The sequence below is a fragment of the Mustela putorius genome, unplaced genomic scaffold, assembly GCF_011764305.1.
Source record: "Mustela putorius furo isolate JIRA1106 unplaced genomic scaffold, ASM1176430v1.1 tig00001012_pilon_pilon_pilon, whole genome shotgun sequence".
Classification (NCBI taxonomy): Eukaryota; Metazoa; Chordata; class Mammalia; order Carnivora; family Mustelidae; genus Mustela; species Mustela putorius.
Genome location: NW_025421531.1, coordinates 3,488,838 through 3,500,973, shown reverse-complemented (window position 1 = coordinate 3,500,973; position 12,136 = coordinate 3,488,838). Strand labels below are relative to the sequence as shown.

Below are 12,136 nucleotides of genomic sequence, written 5' to 3'. Positions count from 1 at the left end.
ATTATTTAGTCTCAGAGCCCACATAATTTCTCAGCTGGCCCGGCTGTCCTCTTACACATGACACAGGTTCTCCAACTCACCACAGAGTCTCTGATAGGATGCTTCCCTCCCTCAGTTGCAAAGTGTCATTTTCATGTGTGTATCTACATTGGTGTGGCCAAGTTCGGCCAAGAGGGCATTGCTTCTCCATGCTTGTCCGTAGCCAGGATGAGGTTACCCTGAGAAACCCATGGTTCTGACCCATCTTATGACACATAGCAACATGAATGTGACCGCTGATTAGAAATCCATAGCATGGGGCGCCCGGGTGGCTCAGTGGGTTAAGCCTCTGCCTTTGGCTCAGGTCATAATATCGGGGTCCTGAGATTGAACCCCACATCAGGCTTTCTGCTCAGGGAGAACCTGCTTCCCCCCCTCTCTCTGCCTGCCTCTCTGCCTACTTGTGACCTCTCTATGTTAAATAAATAAATAAATCTTTAAAAAAAAAAAAAAAGAATTCCATAGAATAACCTGTGGTTATGAAATAAATTCTCTTTGAAAAGTAAACAGCCCCTTCCTAAATTCAAGTGATGGTCCTCAGTTACGTGAGCACCCACTTTCCAAAATCAAATCCCACCAAACCCAACCCAGCTTTCAAAAAGCCAAGAAGTTCTTGGCAACTCCCTTCTGTGTTCTTGGATTACCAGACATCACAGTCATAGCTAGAGGTGGTCTTCCTCTCCGTCACAGCTCTCTCTCCCGCCCTCACTTTGGCTAATGTATGATCAGTAGCCATTTCTTCAAATGGTCTTCTGCACCCTCCTTACCCAGCAAATGTGCTTTGTCTCAAATTTGATCTCTAGAACAGAGAGGCAGGTAGGTGGCTAAATTAGGCAGGCTTACGGAACAGACAAGCGAGCTCTCTGCTAGCCATGGAGGAACATCTGAAGTGAGAGGCAAGAAGGGGAGCCGTAGGAACAGTGCAGGGCTGCCAGGAAGCCAAGACAGTCACCAAAGCAGACAGGCTGAGGAAGAGGTGACGGAAGTAGGAGTTGCGTTGACAGGAGACACCAGCGAGCAGCCGGACAGTTTCCCTTATCGCATCCTGGTGGGGCTCCGGGGTTCTGGTGCTGGTACTTATGCTCAGTCATGGCAGATGAGGAAGACAGTCAAGTATCAGCTAATGAGAGGGCTTCTCTGACGACATGAGCTGTGAAATATGGCGGCCACCATTTCTGGGGGCCCTTAACATGAGGAGAGGCAGGGGTGCCTGAGTGGCTCAATCAGTTAAGCATCTACCTGCAGCTCAGGTCATGATCCCAGGGTCCTGGGATCGAACCCTGCATCAGGCTACCTGCTCAGCTGAGAACCTGCTTCTCTCTCTCTCTCCCTGCCTGCCACTTCCGCTGCTTGTGTGCTTGCTCCCTCTCTCTGTCTTTCAAATCAATAAGTAAAATCTTAAAGAAAAAAAATTTTTTTTAAATTAGGAGAGGCAATCATATATCCAGGAAAAACAATGCTGAGCTGGCCTGGATGAACTCTAGGCAGCTGGCCTGGATGAACTCTAGGCAGCATCCTTAATTCTAGAAAACTATGGAACTCGAGGAATTCTATTCAGGGCAGAACGCAGCTCCAGAGCAGTTCTGGGGTGGGGGACGGTGGTGCTAGCGGGAACCCGGCTCTGCCCAGCGTCTCCGCAGTTTAGGTCTCCCCTGGTTTAAACATGTCCTAAGGGCCTGGTATATTTCCCTCATGGTCATGGTTGGTCTATTTCATGGCGCTTTCTCCTTCATTATCCCATTGGTGGTGGAGTGTGTGTGTATGTGTACATGGGCATTTCCTTGGCCATTTGTGTCATGGGAAGCTTTCCAGAGACATTTCTATGAGTATAGAAGCTTCAACAGAATCGGGAGCAGACAGAGGTGGGTTTGGGGGTAGGGAGGGGGTCTGCTCGTGCCTGTGCCTTCTCTTCTCCATGAACTCAGCCATTCGGCATCCGTGACATCTCTCCCATTAAGCTCACTGGAGGGTTTGGGGGCAGCTCCTCTTCTCTGCTGTTCTTTGTACACCCTCCCCCTCTCCCTGTCCTCACCCCCTTCTATTTTCTGCTCTCCTTTCCCCTCTGGTTTCTTCAATTTCAATGAGTTTATTGGCATGACGAATGTTGCCAAAGCCAATAGCACTGAGTCTCAGCGTCTGGGGATGGATTTCACAGTGGGAAGGGGGTGACCGGGGCCTCGGACCACATTCCCACTGTGGGTTTCTGCTTCAGTCTGAGGGGGTGGCAGGCTGCCAGGGACCTTGTTCACTTGGATTTCCAGTCTCAGCTGAACTCAACAGCCTTGTCTCCAGACAGGGAGAAAGTTCTTATTATGGCAGAGGTCATGTCTGGAGCCTCAGTTCTGGGAGGGGTGGGGGCTTCAAGCTTATGTTTTCAAGAAGCGGTTTAATAAACAAGTCCCACACTGTCCCCTACAAACAGTGCTGTTAAAACTCCAGCCTCCCACAGACACTCCACACCCACAGGCTGGGGCCAGGCTGACAAAGACCAGCCACGCTCACTCCAGGCGTTCACAGGAGATAAGAAAGGGTCCTTGACAGTCTTCTAAATAAGTGAGAATCTTACCTTTTTCCGATATCACCGCCCTGCCCCAAACACACACACAAGAAGAACAACTTGGAGAATGAGAGATAAGCAGGAGAAAATGGATATTGTTACAACTAGAGCCTCAAACATCCATTTCAAGGGAGTTGCAGCTAAGGAAGTCTCCTTCTTAATGAATGAGCCTTATGAGGCTTATCAAGCTCCTATTCTGCCACCCTGTACTGCCCCACCCCCGACCCCGCTGGGTACCTCAGCGGATGGAAATTTCTATTTGCAATGAAAATCAACTTTGGAAAACGTCACAGCAAGGGACTTTTTTTCCTGGCTGCCCCAAGATTGATCTGGTCCATAGGATGCCCCAGATCATTGCATTCGGTAATTTCATTCTGCTTATGATCTATTTCTTATACGATCAATATGATAAATGCGATGGAGAGCAAAGTGGGTTGCGCCGATGCTGGTGCAGTAAAGAGGAGAGAGGAGCACTGGGCTGGCGCGCTGTGTGTCTCATGAAGCAGAAAAGCAATTCAGTCAGACTAAAGGCTACAGACAAGGCGGTATATTCTCCCTGATAAATGCAAATGATGTGACTGCATTCCCCACAGCCCACATGGGGAGGGTTGGGGGAGGGGCGGAAAGCCCCGCTGTCTGGGAGCCCAGCATTCCCTTAGGAACCCACAGACATTCTGCACGTGGCAAGCGTATAGGGTATGGGGGGGAGAGTCGGGGTGCTGGGAAAGAAGAATTAGAATTTGCTTAAATAATCAGGGCTAATGGCAACCCCTTCTTCCTGACCCAGCCATGCCTCTGAGCATTGCCCGTTTTAAGACAGTACAACTGAATCAGGCATCCGGCAAGCAGAGAACCACAGGGAAATAGCAGACAGAGCACTGAACCATGAGAACCCCATCATCCTCTCTGAGCATCCGAGTTCCCCTGGCTACAGGTCTTGTTAGGTAACAATCAGTTTCGTCCTCTGCGTTGTTATTTGGTACCAGGGCCTTCTGTTCTCCCGTGTGAGCTGATGTCTCTAGATGTCCTCAGATAAGTCATCCAATTCTCTGCATCAAAGTTTCGTCATGTGTTCTGGGGAATCAATTAGATCTCTGCTGCTGCTGGAGAGTGTCTACGAAGACAGAATGAAATAAGGTAGTATGTCATGTGCCGAATGTGTCGGGTATTGGTTTAGCCACAGCAAAGCCCCTAACATGAAAAAGAGGGGCGACAAGCCCTCAGAAAGTTTAGAGATTAATGGGGATGTGGCTCAAATGCGTGATAAAAAGAAACAAGACCAGTTCACACAGAAGAAAGAGTCCTCACCCAGGAGGTGCAAAGTCTGATTTATAACCACGGCTGTACCACTCTCTCATTTCACAATCCCACAAATTCCTTCCCCACTTTGGGCCTCAGTTTCCCCAAAGGAACATGAGACAGTTGAGTAATCTCTAACGCCACCCAGCTCTGACTTTTTATGGTGCTGTGACAGGTTGAGCCCTAAGGTCGGTGCAGGTGTTCAGGAGTGAGGTGAGCTCCAGAAGGAGATGTGGCAGAGCTAGATTTTAGAACAGGCAAGGGCGAGCTTTGGCAAAATGGTACAGAAGGGACATTCCAAATGTGGAAAATCAACTTTATTAAGTTGTCTTCAGTTTGAGGCGAGGACGTCCTGATCAAGCGGACAGTTTGCGTAGCTGGAACCTAGAGAAGAATAAAGGGAAAGGTAAAGTGGTACGGAAGGTGCCCTTGGCCTCTGGAGGGAGGAAGGAGTGGAATGTGCTGCCAGGATGGGTGGGCTCTTCACACTAGTGGTGAGAAGAGCCTGGCCTGTTGCCTTCGCCCACTCCCATCTGTGTCCAAAGGACCTCAGCCTTAAAGATCTTTCCCAGGAGTGTTTTGTCACAACCCTGCTGTTTCTTGTGTTCCTTCAGGAAATTAAACTGGAAGTTTCTCAGCCCTGCTAGCGTTTGGTTCCTAACAGACACTTTCTTCTACTGCAGAAAGCCTGAGGAAGGCTAGGGAAGGTACGGGAGAGAGTATTGTGGATGGGACTGTCCTTGTAGGACGGATTCCAGCAACTCTAAGTTGCTGATTCTCTGCCTTCCCACACCTCCCTCTGCATGGAAGTCTGGTCTCTGGAGAGGGGCAGGCAGAAGGCCCCCTCCCTTTTCTTATCTAGATGGCAGAACCTGTGAGGAGATCGTCACTGGAAATGTTGGTAAGTGGCCACTGCTCTGAGGGCAGAGCTGGGAACTGTGATCAACTGAGAGTCAAGCCACTCATGGCCTGTGTGAAAGTGTCAGGACAGCTCATCTGAACAATTCCATTTGCAAAGGGACCCAGAGAACTGTGTCCTAATATGTACTGCGTCAGTCGAACATAGATCTCAAATTGTATTCAAGATGACCATCCATTTGCTCATGAGGCATAGTTTCACCTACTGGGAAAAGCGCTAAGGAACTGCATCCCTTCTCTCTAACTGAGATGGCTGAGGCTCGCCCAGGGTCCCATAAATGATAACAAGAAAACCGACAGGTCTAGACCATCTTTCTGAGGACACTGGGGGCGTGGGCAGGAAGAGGGGGCCATCCATGGGCAGAGGTTGACCCACAGGAAGCAGTTTGCAAATTAAGAAAAGAAATAAAACTTTAAGAAATGGAAACGAGTTATTTTAGTCAAAGCTTCCTCATTTCATCTCCATCCAAATGCCTCAGCAACTATCACACTCAGAAAGGAGTGCCGGGTGGTGTTATGGATCAAAAGGCAAGTGCCCTCCAACCCCGACCTGCATGAAATGAGTTGCCTAGAATGACAGCATCAGCTTCCTTATCAGTGGCTGAGGATCATCAGCCAAACCAAAAAAAAAAAAAAAAAAAGCATGGGCTTGCCATCCAGAAAGAGGGATCTCTCATTCTTCCCCACCCTTCTTCCTTCTGAGTTCATTTTCTATTGACTTTTCTCAAACTTCTTTGGGTTCTTGGCCTTGAGGAGATGTTTGACTTGCTCTGCCGGCATCCCAGACTGCTCTTCTTTTGTTGATAATGAGTTCAAGTCACATGAGAAGCCGGACCTCACTTCTGAGGCATGTGGGCAAGTCCCAGGCGAGACATCTCTACGGGCCCTTTGATGTCCTCTCTAGTCCTCGGACGACTCAGACTTCACTTTCTCCAGAACTCTCCAGACTCCTGATGCTCCAGAATAACACCAGCACCAAATATCCAAGGGAATTTTCCAATGGGAAGACTTCCAAAATCACCAAAGACTTGAATTACCTTTCCATAATTGGGAAAGTCCACCAAATAGCAGAGAAATGATCTTTTTCTTTTTCCCCTGGCTTACTAATCAAAATGCTGTCTGCTTCCAACCCAAGGAATGTCATGAGACCTATTCCCAACGAGCTCAACCCCAGTAATTGGAAGCAGCCCTGCCTCGTCTTTGGTCTTGGGTATTTTCATCATTGGACTATTTGAGCCAAGACATAGGTTTTGCCAAGGAAAACTTTCCTTTGAAACCTCCATCTTATCCAAACAGAGAGCTGAAATTGACTCTTGGCAGCTCCAAAGATAGTTCTGAAAAATAGGACATATGTGTCAGCCAATCCATGGGACTGTCCCCAATCGGGGGGGGGGGGGGAGACTTGCATATAAACCCATCTTTCCTTCCTGTAAACTGATAAAGTCAATGCACCTGTAACAAGCTCAGGGACCTGCTATGTGGCCCGCATGTCCAGTTCCTTTGACTGTGACCTCCAAATCCTTCTACTCTAGCAGGTTCATGAGGCAAAAGAGCTACAGGTACTCGGTGAAAGGGGGGAGCTGAGTATAGAAGAAATGTGGCTCCATTCTTCAAGGGGAGACATTTGAATGTCAGCTCTCAGCAAGACGACAGTTTCGGGAAGGTTGGGTCCAACTCGGAGGACTTGCAATCCTGAAAATCAGACTACTTGCAGGCATGATTTCCTTGGGGAAGGAGCGGGTATTTATAAAGGAAACCATGTTTATACCCAGAAGCTGAAGAAAACATTTTGCAAATATTTAGGCCAATGAGCTTACCTGGAGAACAGAGGGCACATGATTGGCACACTGCCTTCTGTAGGGGAGGGTCCAGGTAAGGGACAGATGGGACCTTATTGAGGAACTCCAGGTTTGGTGAGTTCCCTCCCCTGCTGCGGTCTCATCCTGGGTTCCTGGTTTCTCTCCCAGTTGCTTCCATAGCTCTGAGAGGTGAAGAATTGGCATATCATACTCAGGACTCACTTTCACCGGGACGAAAACTACTTAGAACCATAGAATCTTGGGACGCACCTGCTTTCAGCTCAATCATTATCTCAGGGTCCTGGGGTTGAACGCTGTGTTGGGCTCCCTGCTCCGTGGGGAGTCTGCTTCTCCCTCTCCTCTGTCTCTCCCCATGCTCTCTCTCTTTCAAATAAATACAATCTTAAAAAAAAAAAAAAAGAACAATAGAATCTCATAATGGGACACCACCTTAAAGCCCGTTTAAGTCAAATGGCCAGTCTCAAGCTAGAATGCCCACAGAGCATAATCCACACCAACAACGGGACATCACTGCCAAGAGCACAGGTCAATATGCCGGGGAGCACAGGCTGGCATCCCCCCAAGGGCTAACTACATACCAAGGCACATAAACCACTTTGCCAGTTTAGGGGATGACTGATGGTTAAGCTCATGGGCTCAGAATGCTTGGAGTTCGACCCCCCTCTTAGTCCTACATGACCTTGGACAACTTATCTGATCTTCCCTGCCTCAGTTCCTCATCTGTAAAATAGAGATAAAGATAATACTTACCTCTTTGAGTCTTTGTGAAATTAAAATGAACTAATATAGATCAAGTACTTAGATCCTGCTAGCCCACTGAATCAGGCAACAGAGATTCCCTTCATTTAAAAAAAATTTTTTTTGAAATGAAATCTTGCCATTTGGGACAACATGGATGGAACTAGAGCGTATCATGCTTAGCGAAATAAGTCAAGCAGAGAAAGACAACTATCATATGATCTCCCTGATATGAGGAAGTGGTGATGCAACATGGGGGCTTAAGTGGGTAGGAGAAGAATAAATGAAACAAGATAGGATTGGGAGGGAGACAAACCATAAGTGACTCTTAATCTCACAAAACAAACTGAGGGTTGCTGGGGGGAGGGGGTTTGGGAGAAGGGGGTGGGATTATGGACATTGGGGAGGGTATGTGCTTTGATGATTGCTGTGAAGTGTGTAAACCTGGTGATTCACAGACCTGTACCCCTGGGGATAAAAATATATGTTTATAAAAAAAAAATTAAAAAAATTTTTTTAATAAATATTCCTATGTATGTACAAAAGCATAAATATCAGCATAATAAGCCCTCGTGTATCAAGGTAGTATAATGAATGCCTCACTTAGCTTCAACAGTGATCCACAAGTAGTCATTCTTCTCTCTCTAGAGGCCACCCACCTCATCTCTCCCCCCAAGTGTTTTGAAAGAATTCATATTTCATCTTAAATTATTTCAGTGTGTATCTCTGAAAAGGGGAACTTTCTGAAAAATCAATAACCATACTCCCCCCAAAATATACAAACAAGGCTATAATACCAAACTTAATCTTGGTCTTATCTATGTCTCTCTTGTCTCCCTCTCTTTCTTTCTGTTGCAAATGATACGAGGAAAGGTCCACACTTTGCAATTGGTTGATATGTCTCTTAAGTCTCTTTTAATTTATAGGTTCCCCTTCAATTCTTTCGTTCGACCATTTTCCCCTTGTTACTTTTTAGTCTGGAGATTAGACCATTTGCTGTATAATGTTTCTGACAGTTTGGATTTTGCTGATTGCATATCATTTAACATGTTCCTGTGTCCCTCTGTATTTCCTGTAAATTGATAGTTAGATCTGCAGGCTTGATTGATTCAGGTTCAATAATTTGACAAAATTACTTCACAGGCCGTGCTATGTATTTCTATGAGAAGGTTCACAGTGTCTGGCTGGTCCTTTTGTTGTGATGTTAGCAATATCAATGATCATTATCTACATTTATTTACTCATTGTCAGGTTGCCAAATAAAATACAGGACGTCCAGCTACATTTGAATTTCAGATAAACAACAAACAATTGTTTAGTATAAGTATATTCCAAATATATATATATATATATACACACACACACACTAAGCAATTATTTGTTGTTCAAATGAAATTTATATTTAACTGGGAGTCCTGCATGTTCATTCACTAAATCTGGCAACCCTATTTAGGGGCTGTAAAATGGTGACATTCTAATTCCGTGTGTCCTTCTTTGTTGGTTGCAATGCTTTTATACAGAGAAACTTCCCCTCGTCTAGTTGATAGACCTGAAATACCGACCATAGATGAGAAACAGGATAAATGCTTGATTTTTTTTTCTTTTACTTATCAACGTAAAAATGATGAGATAGTTCCTCCAATGACCGAGAGACCTATCATTATGAACTCATGAATATGAATGTGGTTGTTGTGAATTTCAACCCTTTGCAGTTATTATCCATCCTGGTATGTCTAAGCTGTCCCATCTCTGGTCGGTGAGAATCTAATCTAGTAGGATCCTGAGTCCTTCCGAAATGGGGACACCAGTGATGTTTCATATGTAGCTTGATTTCTGATATGACAAGATTTGGGGGACTCATCTTGTATATTTCCTGCACTGGCTTGGCATCAGCCATTTCTCTAAGAAATCTTGTTTCCTTTTAAGAGAAAATGGTATTTAGAAAACATAATCTAGGAACGAGGGTTGTTCCGTGCTACCGAATTTGTTCATTTCTTTTTAAGTCTCTTCCATACAGAGAGCCACTAAACGTGTACTTTTTAAAAGATAATATATACTGGGATGTTATAATAATATTTCCAAGACAGATGCAGAACCACAGGTATTTCCTCTCCTCAACAATCTCACATCAGTATGTCATTTCTCCTATAATAAAAATCCCTGATCTCAATAATATGCATATAATTGCTTATATGCCAACACATACACATAAAAGAATGGTACAGTCTCACAAAACCTACAGCCTCAGAACAACAATAGAACACCACCACCACCAACACAGCTGCAAAAAATAGCTCCAGGTTTTGTTTCATTTTGTAGTTCTTTCTGTACTTAGGGCATGTCCCACTAGGGATATAAAAAATACACCCTTGTTTTAAGTTACTTGAAATACTTTCCTGGTGTGGTTATGCTCCAACTGGATATACATTTAAGTTCTTTTTTTTTTTTCCCCTCCTTTCATTTTACTTTCTAAATTTTTTAGGGATTGCTTTTTTTGTATTTTGTTTTAAGATTATGTAAAAATATTTACATAATTCCAAAGACAAATCTATAAAACATGATTTATTCAAAGAATTGTCATGCCTATCCTGGCCTCCTCTATTCTCTCCCTCTTTCTAAAGGTACACATGTTATTTTTATGATCTATCCTTTATTGGTTTCTCCTTCTGTAATTACTTTAATCTAAATAGATACAAAGATATATCTGTATCCTCCTCATTTTTCAAGATTCCACTCCAATATCATTCTTCTGAGCCCACACCACCCGGAAATAGAGTACTCATCAAATCGATTACAGCCAGAAATATATCCTGCTGGCAATATACTGATGTGGTCACACAGATTGTTAACGGCCACCCTCCATCCTGACTGTTCACGTCTCAATTCTAACTGGTTGGTTCCCAAGTTTTACCTAATTAGAGTTTGTAGCATTCATGTCTGCCCCTCTCGGTAGCAAAAGTTGCTAGGATTTCCTAGAAAGCCAAGGCCAGACCAGCCCTTACGCGTTTTTCTCTTATATCCCACACAGCCAGAGCCACAATGAAAATCTGTTGAATTGAATGCATAAATCAGTGCTTATTAGCCCTGGATAAGCATCCAAATTACCCATGCCACTTTTTCAATACACTTTTAAAAGTACAGGTTGCCAAGTTCTATCCAAGACCCACTGAATCAGAATCGCCAAAAGTGATCACCAAGAATGTGGATTAAATAACAAACCATGATTCTGCTTTTAGCCAGCTTGAGAGCCGTCGACCAACGGCCACTCGCGTAAATGCCCTGTTGGAGCACCTACAAGGCCCTTGGAGGGGTCACTTCTCGGCTGATCCTCCCCTCTGCTGTTGGAGATGGTGCCAAAAGGAAAACTTAGCCAGCCAAGCCATCTACCTTGAAGATTTTCTCCCGAGGAAAGTTAAAGACGGATGGAGGGTGGGTTTGGGCCTCTCGAAGAGAATTGGTTGTATGGAAAGGTTAATTACATTTGAAGGTCGCACAGTTTGTCAACACCTAGGATGAAACTGGCTTTGTGATCTTCAGGCCCAGAGCTCTGTCACTCTTAGCAAAACAGCTGCTTCCCTTTACCAATCCTAGGATTACCCGAGGGCAGAGATGACACAGGGCTTCTCATCCCTTCCGGGGAGCAACCATCTCCAGGCAGGACTTGAAAGCCAGAGGGGATCTTAGGGATCAAGTCCAATCCCTAAGGTGAGACAACTGTGGCCTGCATCAGAAAGGGCAGTTAAAGGCAGCGCTAGGACTAGGATCCAACTTCCCTGCCTTCCTGGCTTTTGCCATCAGGCTTTTCCTTCCCTGGCTGTCTGTACACCCCATCCATTCTCGGCTCATTCCCACTAACAGTCCAAGTTCAGAGGACGCCTTCTGGTATGAACGGAGCTGCGTAGAGTCTCGGACATCTAGTACAGCCACGCGGGTTAATGTAACGTGTCTGTGACTATGGAGAAGGCAGGAATCAGACCCTCGAACTCTTCTCTGGGCTTCAGGGACAAAAGCCATGGCCAGGCGGGTGTCTAACGAGTGACAATCAGTGTCAGCTGAGAGGAAGAAGCCAGCGGGCTGAGAAAATCCCCTCCTCCTACAATAAGTTTAGATGAGCTCTCCCATTTGATTTTCCTTGCTCATCCTAGCAGTGAAGAGAGGCCATGGGTAGGTGGGTTGGTCGGGGGCAGGGGATCTCCCAGAAGCAACAGCACACTTGCTTCCTCCACATCTGCCTTTTCGCTTTTATCCAGGGCTCTCCAGGCCAGAGATAGTCTAATTGGTGTCCTGGTGGAAGGAGATGGTGGCTGAGCCTTAGAGAAACAAGGCTTAGGGATTTCTTCCATTGTGCCCATCTCCATAATCCTCACCATTCCCTATCCTCAGCTCGCAGTCTGAACCAAAGGCTAAAAATGGAGGGGGTCCACTTGGTACATCTGGCTATTTTGGAAAGCTCCAGGGAGGCAGTCATCATGGTAATCGAATGCATCAATTAAACCCAACAGATTCTTTTCAATCAAGGAGTGCGTGCACATGAACACACACACATGCACAAACGCACACACTCTCATGCATACATACACAGATGCAATCGCCTGTCTCAACGTACATCCAGGGCTCACTCTGGCCTCTCTGGCTTCTACAGTGAGAGGCAAAGCAACAAATGTATTCAGTCCACAAGAATGAGGTTATGGGAGATGAAGGAAACCAGAGGGGGTGGACAAGCATGCTGGTGAACTTGAATGTATGCCAGAGAAGGGGGCAGAAG

At 45.7% G+C, this 12,136-nt stretch overlaps 1 long non-coding RNA gene across 2 annotated transcripts; it reads right to left on the bottom strand.

The window, feature by feature from the left end:
- Positions 1–1,525: 1,525 nt before the first annotated feature.
- On the bottom strand, positions 1,526–6,925 carry LOC106003979. Of its 2 annotated transcripts, none has more exons than XR_001176784.2 (3): positions 6,883–6,925; positions 6,631–6,794; positions 1,526–3,710 (listed from the first exon to the last, which is right to left on the bottom strand). It is a non-coding gene; the product is annotated as an uncharacterized LOC106003979 (long non-coding RNA). The 2 variants fall into 2 exon arrangements; XR_006608618.1 differs by lacking the exon at positions 1,526–3,710 and adding an exon at positions 3,918–4,279.
- Between the last annotated feature and the right edge of the window lie 5,211 nt (positions 6,926–12,136).